A 12837-nucleotide genomic window follows, 5' to 3' on the forward strand; every position below is an offset into this window, starting at 1 on the left:
ATACTCTAATCAATAGACAAGTACAACTATGTTGTGCTAATTCAAGACAAAATAACAGGACTGGGGACCTGTGGGAGTGTTGGTCTTTCCAGCTGAGTTTCATCCCTAGATCCTTTATGAAAAGGAAGCTAGGCATAGTGGCCTGTGTTTGAAGTCTTAGCAAAGGTAGATCTGTAGTACTTGATGGCCGGCCAGCCTAGTCTGCCTACTGAGCCCTCAACTAGTGAGAAACACTGATTTAAAAAATAATAAAATAAAATAAAAATGAACTGTACTGCTTAAGGAGCAACATCTAAGGTTGTCCTCTGGACTCTACACACTACCTCACTTACAACACACACACACACACACACACACACACACACACACACACGCTATAAACCTCTGAAACAACAGTCTAAACAGAAAAGGCTCATGAAGTACTTGACTTAGGTTTTCATCAAAAGTCAGGGAGAGGTTTTAAGACTAAAGCGCTTCCTGGGACTGATGTACTGCTAGAGAGCAGGAAAGGATACTCACTTTCTTGAGAAAGTGTCATAGAAACAGAGCCTTAAGGATGGCTGGAGGACAGGAATTCTCCTCTCTCCTCCATTTTCCTGTTCTTCTTCACTCTTTTCATCCTAAGTCAATTTGTAAAACTGTCTTAGAAGCCCCACTTCCCTTCCTGCCTTAAGCTCTGTGGATTAATATAACCGGAGGTCAGATCTGGGTCACTAGCAGCCACAGGTGGCCCTTGCTTGTAAACAGAAAGTTGAGGTGGTTTTATAGTTTACATGGAAGTTGCCAAGTAGAACACTGGGTGGATTAACGTGAAACCTCTTCTTCCTGGGAAAGGTTGGACCCATTTATGTGGGGTGATCTCTGTGTGCTGTTTCTGAGTGCCTGACAAAAGCACACGTGCACTCTTTCATGCCACTAGGAGACAGGCCATACGTTTATTATTATTATTATTATTATTAAAGGTGATTAATAACCATGTTATGGCAATTGCCACTCTGATAGTTTAAAAATGGAAACACTCGAGGGTGGGACATAAGGGAGGTAAAAAGCAGCTCGGATCTTCCAAACACATTCAAGAGGGATCATTAACTAAGGAGGCAATGATGGCCTTGAACAAATGGTTCATTCTAACACACAAGCAACATTTGCAGTTTACTCTGAAATCTTTTTTTTAAATATAAATCTTCCTGAAAGAGGATATGGCAGGAGTATGGATAAAGGGAGTTTAAAAAAAGACTGGGGTTGTCTCTCCAAACTCTGCAGCAGTCCAGCTTCTGAGCAGTTTCCTGGGTGGAGGGTTGACTCTCTGAGGTAGATGTTTGTTGAACATCAGTGCTAGGGGTTGGGAGGACTTACTCATCACCTACTTCCTGTTTTGGATGCTGCTTTTCTAGTCAAAAAAATTTGTTTTTTGCAAATGAACACTTACCTTATGAACAGGACATGCCTCTATGAAGATATTACTAATGACAGCATTATAGAATACGATGGCTCTAAGTGCTTATTTCATCTGACTTTTTCATGCATAGTGAAGTAGAAATCAGCAAGCGAGTACTCCACACTCTTCTGTTCCCTGTAGATCACTATTTAGAGATGAAAGAGAAATCAAAGAATCTTCAAACTCTTCTACTTCCTTAAAGAACTCACTTTCTCCTTGTCTGTGTAGATACAGAATTAACTTCATCAAGCTTATGAGCCTTGATCCCACAAACATTTTAACTGTCCAGTGTGAGCATGAGATATCATGTGTGCACTGTTGACAGTCATGTTAATGAGAGCCTCAGATATTTCTTCATATTGGCTGTATTAGTAATGCCAAGAGAAAATGTCTAAGCATCTGTGAGCACTAGGGAGTATAATACATATTTAAGTCCTAATAGAATAAACATAATTTATGTTAGCAAGTCAAGAGAAGATAAAAGAAAAGCACATTTATAAGTGAATGAATATAGTATGTATGAAAAGTGTGTGAAAGAAAGAATCATGAGCTCCCAGCCATGGTTCCCACATATGGTGGAAGGTGTGAACTTCAAGGAGTGTGTACATGACTCACCCAGACTGACCATCTTCAGATGGCAAGACACTGACAACCAACTGTGTTGAGATCAAAGGACACCCAAGTTGCCAATAAGAAGATCTTTTGTTGGGTCTGACTTCCTGTGGACAGTGAGTATAGACATAGGTCATGGCCCTCACAAAAGCCCCACTGTCTACCAGGGCTTTTTGGATGCTAAACATATATAGGGCTCTGGAAATGAGATGCCCCAGGGGTATTACATCAAAAGACCACACTAATACTCCCTACTTCCTTTTCTGTCATAGGATACTGTTCTTATATGTACTGCTTTTACATGTAAACTGACTTTCCTGTGATAGAATGTCATGTGTGGGGGAATTCAGAAGAAAGGCAAAGTCAGCTTTTCTAGCAATGTGTCTGGAAGCTTTCTTCTCAAATCTGCCTACCAGCAGTCAGAGTCTCTGGGTCCCCAGATGGCAAAATTCAGATATTTAAATAGGACTTGTCTTCAGGGTATCACCTCTCTTGCTATAGGCAAGGTAAGGTTGTCCCTATATCTATGGACATTTCAAGGGAGCAGTTACATAATTATTTAATCAATACCTGGGTTCTTAAGCCTCTCTCTTCTCAGAAAGAAGCCAGCACAAAGTCTGGGATCTTCCACCTTCTCTCTAAGGCTGACCTGGCCCCTGTGCTTGCTAATTAGTTCTGTCTATTGCTAAAGCATTTAACATATTGGCACCTTGGAATCTATCTGGCTTTAACCCCAAAGTTTCTGAATTCTAGACCTTCACATCTCAGCAGTCATCAACTCAAAGTTCAAAATAATATTAAAAATAATAATACCTATGCCAGAGAGATGGCTCAGAAGTCAAAACCACATTCCGGTCCTATGTAAGATCTTGATTTAGTTCCCAGTGCTCATGTTGGGGATCTCACAAGTATGTGTAAGTCAAGCACCAAGAGATATGTTCTCTCCTAAGGCTTCTGAGGCATCTGCATTGATGTTCATATATCCCTCTGCCCCAATACACACATATATTATTTGCAGAAGCAATAATATCTGAAAACATGTAGCCAACTTTAGATGTTTAGGAAGTCAAATGAGAGACAGCAAGGGAACACAGGTGAGTTAGGAAATGATGTTTGGGGGGAAATTACATGCTTTTATATATGGGGTTGAGACATCAGATGGCTCGAATTAACATTTCCACAAATTTCAGATGAAATCAGTAAACTAGACTTAAGTTTCTCCCTCCTCCAACCAATTTTAATTGGATTCTTTTAGCAGTCCATCAAAGTGTTCATATGTCATTATCAAGGAGTGGGAAGGTCATCATATTTAGTCACTTTAAATTCCCTGTTCCCTCTCCTCTACATAGTGGATGGCTCCTGTATTTCACTGGAATGACAAAATGAGGCAGGATCTCCCCGCAAAGTCTGTAATCCCGCCTGGGTCTCACATCAGTAGTCTTTTCAATACCAGGATGATTTAAATATTCATTCCTCCCCATTTGACTTATATAGCCAAATCTTTATGCAATGTATTGATCTGAATGGCTATAAATAATGGTGAGTAATGACTATATCACAAAGATCAGCTGTGAACATTTTGATTTAGTAACTCAAATAAGGTTCTTAATTATTGAACATTTAATTAATATAAGAGAATTTATTATAGTGACTGATTTAAATATCTCTTTGACAATAAATTCATTAAAACTAGAATACTGAGGATACAAAACACTCTGAAGAAATACTTTCTTGACTCATTTGTATGACTCCAGAGATTTTTCCTCTGCTTCATTCTGAGAACTGAAATCCTGTTTGGCAGAGACTGCAGACATTCTTACTGATTGTTCTCTCTGCAAATACCCCATATTAACTAAACTCTGAATTATTATTAATTCTTTTTCTAATAACCAGTTAACAACAAGTGAAGGTCAAATTTTGGGATTTTGGATGCTATTTATTCATGTTCTTATTGGAGGATGTCTGAGATTATCATTCCCACTCTATTCCCCCTCCTTTAATGGTATGATGGCCTACAGTCAGACCAGTAGCCTAAGAGGGAAAGTAAGTCAGGAATGGTGATGGAGACCTTCAGTGAAAGGTAAGCTTGGCATGAAACAGACTTCTTATGGGGTAGGCTTCATTGAACAGCTCATTTAATTGAAGGGAACAAGGGCTATTTAAACATTTGGGTGGTGAGTAGGGGTGATGGGGTAAGTGTTCATCATTGGCTGGGGCCAAGGTACTAAGATGCCTCATTATCATAAGGAGGAATTCCAGGTGTTGCTGGACATGATCTTATAAGGAGAGGAGAAATTTAGTCTGGCTACTTGGCTACCTGACCTCTTCTGGTGGGGAAAAGTTGGGGATAGAGGTCTACATGCATTGGGACATGCATCCTAGGGCAAGGCAGGAAGTGTTCTACTCCTAGTGATCTCAGGATAAGATTTCTGGAGTTTGGACATGCTTTGACCCAACTTGTGCTCCAGGTCTGCTTTCCACAGCTCGACAGCTCTCCTAACCTTTCATGATATCTTAGGAAGGGTTGCTTTTATTTAGAGAGAAAGAACAAAACAATATGAAAGTACTTGTCTTGGAAATAGTATAATGCCAGAATAGCCAGAGTATTGGAAAACATAAAATCACACCATAAGCACTTTCTTGTTTAGGACTACTTCCAGGTGAAACTGAGAATACAATAGTTGCTACATGAAAAACGTGTTCTAACATTAACTATACATGCACTTGAAGTCATTTGTCATTCAAGAACTATTTAACCTTTTAGGTGTCTCAAGAATAATCTTTTCCATTCCTGTTTTAAAATATTTTGTCATCAAGAGAGTATGGAAAGATCTGTGCTGTAATGAATTAGAGTTGAAGTCAACAATGTGAGCTCAGAGTTAGCTTAATATAGATTCAGTTGGCTATGAATGAAAATATTTAGAGATGAGTGGATATTCACAAGTTGCAATTTCTTCACATTACTCTGCCAGATGGGAGGGTTTATGAAGAGCAGTATCTCAGAATGATTGAGAAGACCTCATGTCCAGATTCTGCTCCCTTATTTTTTAATGAAAGGTGCCAAAGCTTCTTGGAGCAGAAGTTGACTACAGGGTACTTGGCAGGAAGAAAGAAAATGACTGTCATATCTTGAAATGTCAAAGTGTAAAGAAGCACCAATGATGGAGAAAAAGAAACATGGACAGCACACTGATGGGAATTGTGAGGGAGAAACAAGAACACACTGCAAGAGCCACATGACCAAAGGTAGTAAATTAAACATTATAATTATAACTCAAATTTTTACTAAGTTTTTGAATAATGCACTAAACTAGGTAGGAGTACCAATGTCTACATTCCAAACGGTCTGTCAAAATTATTTCCTCTAAAAAGTTTGGCAAAATTCCCCACTCTTCAGCCATCTCCCACATGTGGTAACTTCCTACCAAAACACACCATGGAATGAGCTGACAGGGAAACCAAATCTGTAATCAAGAACCCAGACAAACAGTGACTTGAATGAGTGATCAAGGACAATGTCAACACTTAAACCATGTGGTTAGTATGTACCATGAAAACATGTAAACTCAGTCTAATCAGACAAATAAAAATTACAGGACTTCCTGTCAAGCATGTTACCATTGCTAAATAAAATCAAAAGTGAGAGAAAATTGCCTCATGTTTGTTGAGGGAAGTTGGAGAAACTTCCAGTTACATACATATACAGCCACCCAATTAGGCAAGATGGATGAAGCAAAGGAGTGCAGACCGACAGGAGCCGGATGTAGATCGCTCCTGAGAGACACAGCCAGAATACAGCAAATACAGAGGCGAATGCCAGCAGCAAACCACTGAACTGAGAATAAGTCCCCTATTGAAGGAATCAGAGAAAGAACTGGAAGAGCTTGAAGGGGCTCGAGACCCCAAAAGTACAACAATGCCAAGCAACCAGAGCTTCCAGGGACTAAGCCACTACCTAAAGACTATACATGGACTGACCCTGGACTCTGACCCCATAGGTAGCAATGAATATCCTAGTAAGAGCACCAGTGGAAGGGGAAGCCCTGGGTCCTGCTAAGACTGAACCCCCAGTGAACTAGTCTATGGGGGGAGGGCGGCAATGGGGGGAGGGTTGGGAGGGGAACACCCATAAAGAAGGGGAGGGGGGAGGGGGATGTTTGCCCGGAAACCGGGAAAGGGAATAACACTCGAAATGTATATAAGAAATACTCAAGTTAATAAAAAAAAAAAATTTCAAAAAAAAAAAATTAAAAAAAAAAAAAAAAAAAGAGCCTCAGCAGGTCATGTGAGGGATTGTCCTGTGGAAGCCTCTTGGAGTCCCTGAACAGTCAGAGGATATCAGATAAAAGCTAAAAACATTTGTAGTGAATACAGACTTAAGTTAATAAATACTGCCTGTTGATTGTAGGAAATAGTCTATACTAATAGAACATATTAATAATTAGGAATATCATGAGTGGGATATGAGGTAGAGTATCCTGGTTGCTCTGTCTCTTTTAAATCCTAAAGTCTTTTTTTTAATGCAATGCATACTTAGGATATGATCAATACCCTTGAAAGTATTGTAATGAAAATATAGCATTCTATGATATTTCAAGTCATTAACAAAATCCTTAAGGAAGACAAATTCATACTCACAGTTTAACCCTAAAAGATTTTTTAAATCATATATCTACATATTTAATGTAATGATAAAATCTTGGTAAGGATGAAGTAGACCACACTTGTATCATACAATTTACCTTCATTTATTATTTCTTAAAAATATGTGTTTGGAATTGTATTTTTCAATTTGCCCTTAATTTTTGGTCCCTTGAATAATTATTTATTTATTTTGCAAACTTTTAAAGCTATAATCTCAAACACTAAATGACATAAAATGATTTAAGCTTCAACAATTAAAATTATAATTTTATCTCTCACAGAGATAATTTACTGAGTTGAATTATATCAGCTAATTTGTCAGACTAGGCATGATCATCTCCACTAACTAGGATTGAGGAGTAGCAGAATGATCAAAAAAAAAGTTCCTCTGTCTGGATTATACTAGTTCTCTAAGATACACTGTGCACTAACAGTGGAAATGTTGCTTTTCAGAGAGACAAATAAAAATGTTTTTTAATAAACTAAACTCATTATGCACACATTTCAGTATCCTACTCCCCAGTGCACATTTTTATATTATAAATATTTTTCTATTAAAGAAATACAAATATTGTCTATAGTGCAGACAAAAAAGAATATGTAAGAGTCTATTTTAAAAAACAAAACAACAAAGAGATTCATATTGTATATACCAAATTAAGCGTTTGAATGCCTTTCTTAGTGTTTGTTATGCACATTCTATCATTTAATAATGTCTCTTAGGTCCTAATATCTAGTGGCAACTTCTGATTTAGTTGCTTAAAGGCACTTCAATAGACCTGCCTTCATCAAGTCCACTCAGAGGTTTCCAAAGGAGACTGCCTCACCTTTCTGCTAAGAATAGCCTTCCTTTCACTTTGTTGCTCCTCATTCATTTCTGTCATTGGAAATGTCATGAGTTCATTGTCAATGACATTGTCTTTTGAGATTCCATCCAGCATCAGTTACTTTTCCTATTGTGTGACAAAAAGAAACAATGTAAGAATAGGAGGGCTTATTTCACTTTACAGTTCAGGGGTACAGTCTGTTGTTATGGAGATGTAAGGATGGTAGGAGACTGAGGCAGCTGGTCACTTGAGACAGTAGTCAGGAGCAGAAAGGAATGATGGCCATTGAACGTTTGCGTCAATGCAGTAGTGGGTCAAGGGAGACCAGTCTAGAAGTGATATTGGCTTATGATTTAGGTCCAAGATCTTCAATTTCTTTTTTTTTAATTGTATATTTTATTTATTTACATTTCAAATGTTATTTCCTTTCCTGATTTCTCCTCCAGAAACCCGCTATCCCATTTTCCCTCTCCCTAGTTCTATGAGGGTGCTCCCCCACCCACCCACTCACTCCTTCCTTCCCAACCTTCACTGGGGCATTGAGACTTTCCAGGACTAAGGGCCTCTCCTCCCATCGAGAGTAGAATTGAAGACCCAGAAATGAACCCACCTACCTATGGTCATTTGATCTTTGACAAAACAGCTAAAACCATCCTTTGGAAAAAAGACAGCATATTCAACAAATAGTGCTGATTCGACTGGAGGTCACCATGTAGAAGAATGTAAATCGATCCATTCCTATCTCCTTGTACAAAGTTCAAGTCCAAGTAGATTAAGGACCTCCACATAAAACCAGATACACTCAAACTAGTAGAAGAGAAAGTAGGAAAGAGCCTGGAACATATGGGCACAGGGGAAATTTTCCTGAACAGAACACCCCAGTGGCTTATGTTCTAAGATCAGGAATCAACAAATCGGACCTCATAAAATTGCAAAGTTTCTTCTATAAGGCAAAGGACATGATCAATAAGACAAATTGGCAACCAACAGATTGGTTGAATTGATCTTTACCAATTCTACATCCAATAGAGGGCTAATATCCAATATATAAAAAGAATTCAAGAAGTTAGACTCCAGAGAATGTCTCCTATTTCTGATCCAGCATTTAAGCAGGCTATGCCATAAACCCTTGTGCCTATGTGCCACAGGTACAGGAATAGGCTTCCCCTGTCCTGTGCATTGATTTCCTGCACCTTTAAACATACACCAACTTCACTTAGGTTCCTTTTGTTAGGTATTTTATGGCAGCAATAACAGAAATAACTAATCAGGCATATGTATCCAAGAGAGCCAATGGTCTACAGCTTAGCCTCTGATCTAAGTGAATCAAATAATAGAATTTAATTCTCACAATTTCTTGGCCAGCATGGCTTGAGACTCACAGAGAGGACTCTTCTCTGCCAACCCCAAGGACTTGCATTGGTTGGGAGCTTCCGTCTTTAATGTGTTCGATCCCAGAAAGATTCCAGGCTAAGAGCCAAACATTGTAGAGGCATAATTCTGGAGTTATTATCAATTTACCATCAGTGGAGTCAGCCTTAAAAAGTCATGTGTGCTTCTGCTCTCAATGTTTTGACTATGGCTCAATATCCTGTCCACTGAAAGTAACCCTGGCATATATGTACTGCTTCTGTGACTAAGAGACGAAGAACATCCGGGAACAAAGGGCAGAGATCAGCTGCAGGCACAGTCAGTGTGGCTTTACACTCCAGATGCTCTAAATTACAAACAAAAATTTGGAGAGCATGAGTTTTTCTTTTTCTTTTTTTTTCTTTTTCTTTTTTTTTCATTTGGAGCCATCTGGATGCTGAATAGTTAACATACTGATGACTCAAGATTTACTTGCGGTGCTATCATCATGGTGCTTTGTAGCGCATCTCTGTTAACTGGAAGCTCATTCCCAACTCCATTTGATTAAAATAACTTCCTATAAAAAGATCATGGAATTCCCATGAGTATGGAGCCTTTATTTAGTCTCTTTAAAATGGGAAACTATTTGGAAGATTTTGAAACCTGTAGGATCTAATTCTGTGTATAGAAATTGTAATTTAAACAAACACAAAAAAAGCCGCACAAAAATAGACTTTGAGGAAAATTCAGATGAGCATGCAAAGTTTAATGTTGTTATCATAGAAAGAAACAGCTCTCAGTGATGAGCAACCTCTTTTGTATCAACCTCAGAGGTCTGAGTATAGGAGTGAGTACTAAACATGTTCTATCTCAAGATATCATTTAATCATCAGTGAAAGTTTTCTTGGTTGATGCAGGAAAGTTGTGAGTACCTACAAGGTGCACTCATGCACTCCTAGCTTTCAAACTCTGAGATATTTTGATGACTGTGTTTTCCTAAATAACCACCGGACAAGTTCAGATCCCAATAATTTTATCTTTGTCATAACTTTCATATTTACTTTGTTCCCTTTATTATCTGCCTAAGCATTCTACAACAGGACAAGTGTTGTAATATCTTAACTAAACCTTCTAATTCTAAATTTTGTTTCTGTCTATAGTTGACATTTAAAGCAATCACTTGAATTATAGACGTGATGATATCTCATACAAAGTTTTTCAAAAGTAGCTTTTTTCTTATCCTTCTTCTTCTACCTGCAAGTGACTACATCTAGCTGTTTATTGAGCAGTTAAGTTGGGGAGTTAAGATCACATAGCATCACTATGTATGTAAAATTCTGCTTGTTGGTGGCAAACAGATCAGCATTAGACCAACCCCCTACAATAATATATAGTATTCTACATGTAAGCCAGAAATACTTTCATAGACCAAAGTTTTGAAGTTTTATTTCAAGGTCTCCTTAAAATTAAGTTGGTTTTGTTTTGTTTGTTTGCTTGCTTGCTTGCTTTTGGTTTTTTTTTTTTTTTTTTTTGTTTCTTTGTTTTGTTCTCTGCTTTGCCATTTTTTTCTCTGAGTCGCTATCTTAGAAAAGCATAAACTATTAGAAAAAAATAAATGAGGAATCAGAGGTGAGAGAAGAAGAATGTCATAAACAACAACATGAAGATTAATGTTATGAGATTAAGGAGATGGTTTAAGAGAATATCGCTTATTGTTCTTGTAGAGAACCTGAGTCTAGACTCAAGTACCCATATGGTAGCTCATAACCAGGTGTAACTCCAGTTCCAGGAAATATGATACCCTCTTCTAACTTCCTCAGGCTTCTGAATGCATGCAGTGCACATAAACTTGCCCAGGCACACACACACACACACACACACACACACACACACACACACACACACACCGGACATGGACATGGACAAAGACACGGACACACACACACACACACACACACACACACACAAACACACACAAACACAAACACACACACACACATTAATGACTCTTTAAACTTCATAGTTTTGAGATTAACATTGTTTAGTCATCATCTAAAGGACAGAAGATGTTCATGCAAATAGGTAGATGTGAACATGTGATGTCTGATGTCCTCTTAGAACTAGTGGTAAGCATCTAGAGATTGGCACAATACTAATGGGAAAACATATCTTTAAATACACTGGCATTTCACTTAGTTGGATATAAGAATAATAAAACCTATGTCAATCGGGATTCTATTTTTATTTGATAAATAAAGCAGTCACTAAAATATTATGTTTAAAACATAGGTAGGCGTTTGTCATTTATTGTGTTTCATTCACTTATAAATGTTCACAACCTGTCAGTAGATGCTGAAATCTCTATAGGTTGAATATAAAATGGAACCTTTCAAAGAGCTATTTTTCTCAACACCAGATATTAAAGTCTTAGACTGCCAATTCTAAAAATACTCGAACATTACTTACTTGTTTTACAAATATTTTATGTAACATGTAAAAAATGACATTTATTAGCTCACTGGTTATTTTTCTGTATCACTGTGAGTAGTGTAGGCCAGGAAGAGAAGTAAAAATTGTACTTGAAATCTATAAAGGCTACAAATAATTAGCCAGGAAGAAAACAACCCACAGAAAAGAGAATGGTAGAAATAAAATAGTACAATTAAACTGTGATAAGAGAGCTAACTGGATGCATTCAAAAAGTCTCACATTTCCTCTTTTAGTGGCTGTCTTAACTTAACTATCTAAAAGCACCCAATTTAAAATTAATTAGGAGACATAAAGAAGGTTTGTAATCTAAGATGAAAATTCTGTTTTCCATTCTTGAAATTGTGAAGAATAGAGATACATTAAAGTTTTAGTAAAAATAAGTGGCTCAATAAAACCATAGCTTTTACTCCCCCCTTTTACCCATCATTGAATATATGTGTAGTGTCTATTCTTATTATTTTTTTAGTTGTATGTGCTAGGCCATTTCATAACTGCATAGAAGTCTAGCATTAGAAATGAGAAGGCATAAATATGAAGTCAAGTTTCTATCCATTTTAGCAGCATGAGCCTTATTAATTTGCTAAATCCTGCAAATCTTCTTTTTATATTTTATTCACTTATGAAAGGAGATCATGATGGTAAAACCTCAAAGATATTTTCCCTTTCATTTTAAAAATTGTAAGCCCTTTCTTAGAATACTTGAATGAGAGGCCACTATGTAGCTCATGTTATGTGAATTATCTAACTTGGATTTTACCAGGCCACCCACTATGTTCATTGAAGTCTTTTTCATCTCTTCTATTTCTGAAGTCTTGAATGCCATATGATATCTATCTACATGGAGGTGAACTGCACTCACAAAATTATTTCTCTGTAGATCTCAGAGACAGCTTGATATCGTGTGAGTCAGGTATTACTGTAAAGCTTTGTGACTCAAAAGGGAAGAAAGCTGCTCATTATGTCAATTACATTTATGGGAAGCAAGGGAACCCAGATTCCCATCCCTCTTGTGAATTCTTTCAGTGAATTAAATTATGAGTAGGCAGACCTGTTTAATTAATGGAGTACATTGCTACTGGGAACCATGTGGTCTGCGCACACAGAAATCATCGCATCATGCTACAGAGATGTTTTGGCTTGAGTTTGTCGTAGAAGACTGTATGTGGCATGCACTGTTCAAGACAAGAGAATTTCATCTTTATAATGCCTATATAACACAGCAGTAATCTCCATGTTTATCATTGTAGAATGTGATCTGAGAAGCTTAATAAATATATTTGAATAGTAGATGTAGTTTATACAGTAATAGTCCATGCCAACAGTATACATTATCTTCTGTGTGATCTTGGATAACAAGTACCTGTACTGAATATAAATTATATATGATTGTAAAGTAAAGTCTGTCAGATATAAAAGTAGTTTGCGCCTTCTTAGCATGGCTGTGCTGTACAACGGGGGGTAGTTAGATCAAACAAA

The 12837-nt window shown here is 37.4% G+C and overlaps 1 long non-coding RNA gene across 5 annotated transcripts in view; it reads left to right on the forward strand.

Moving 5' to 3' along the window:
- The window catches only part of LOC102546842 (uncharacterized), a 107845-nt gene that overhangs the window by 32440 nt on the left and 62568 nt on the right, over positions 1–12837 (forward strand). The gene's annotated exons all lie outside the window — the stretch shown is intronic.

The sequence above is a fragment of the Rattus norvegicus genome, chromosome 16 (genome assembly GCF_021556685.1).
Source record: "Rattus norvegicus strain SHRSP/BbbUtx chromosome 16, alternate assembly SHRSP_T2T, whole genome shotgun sequence".
NCBI classification, from domain to species: domain Eukaryota; kingdom Metazoa; phylum Chordata; class Mammalia; order Rodentia; family Muridae; genus Rattus; species Rattus norvegicus.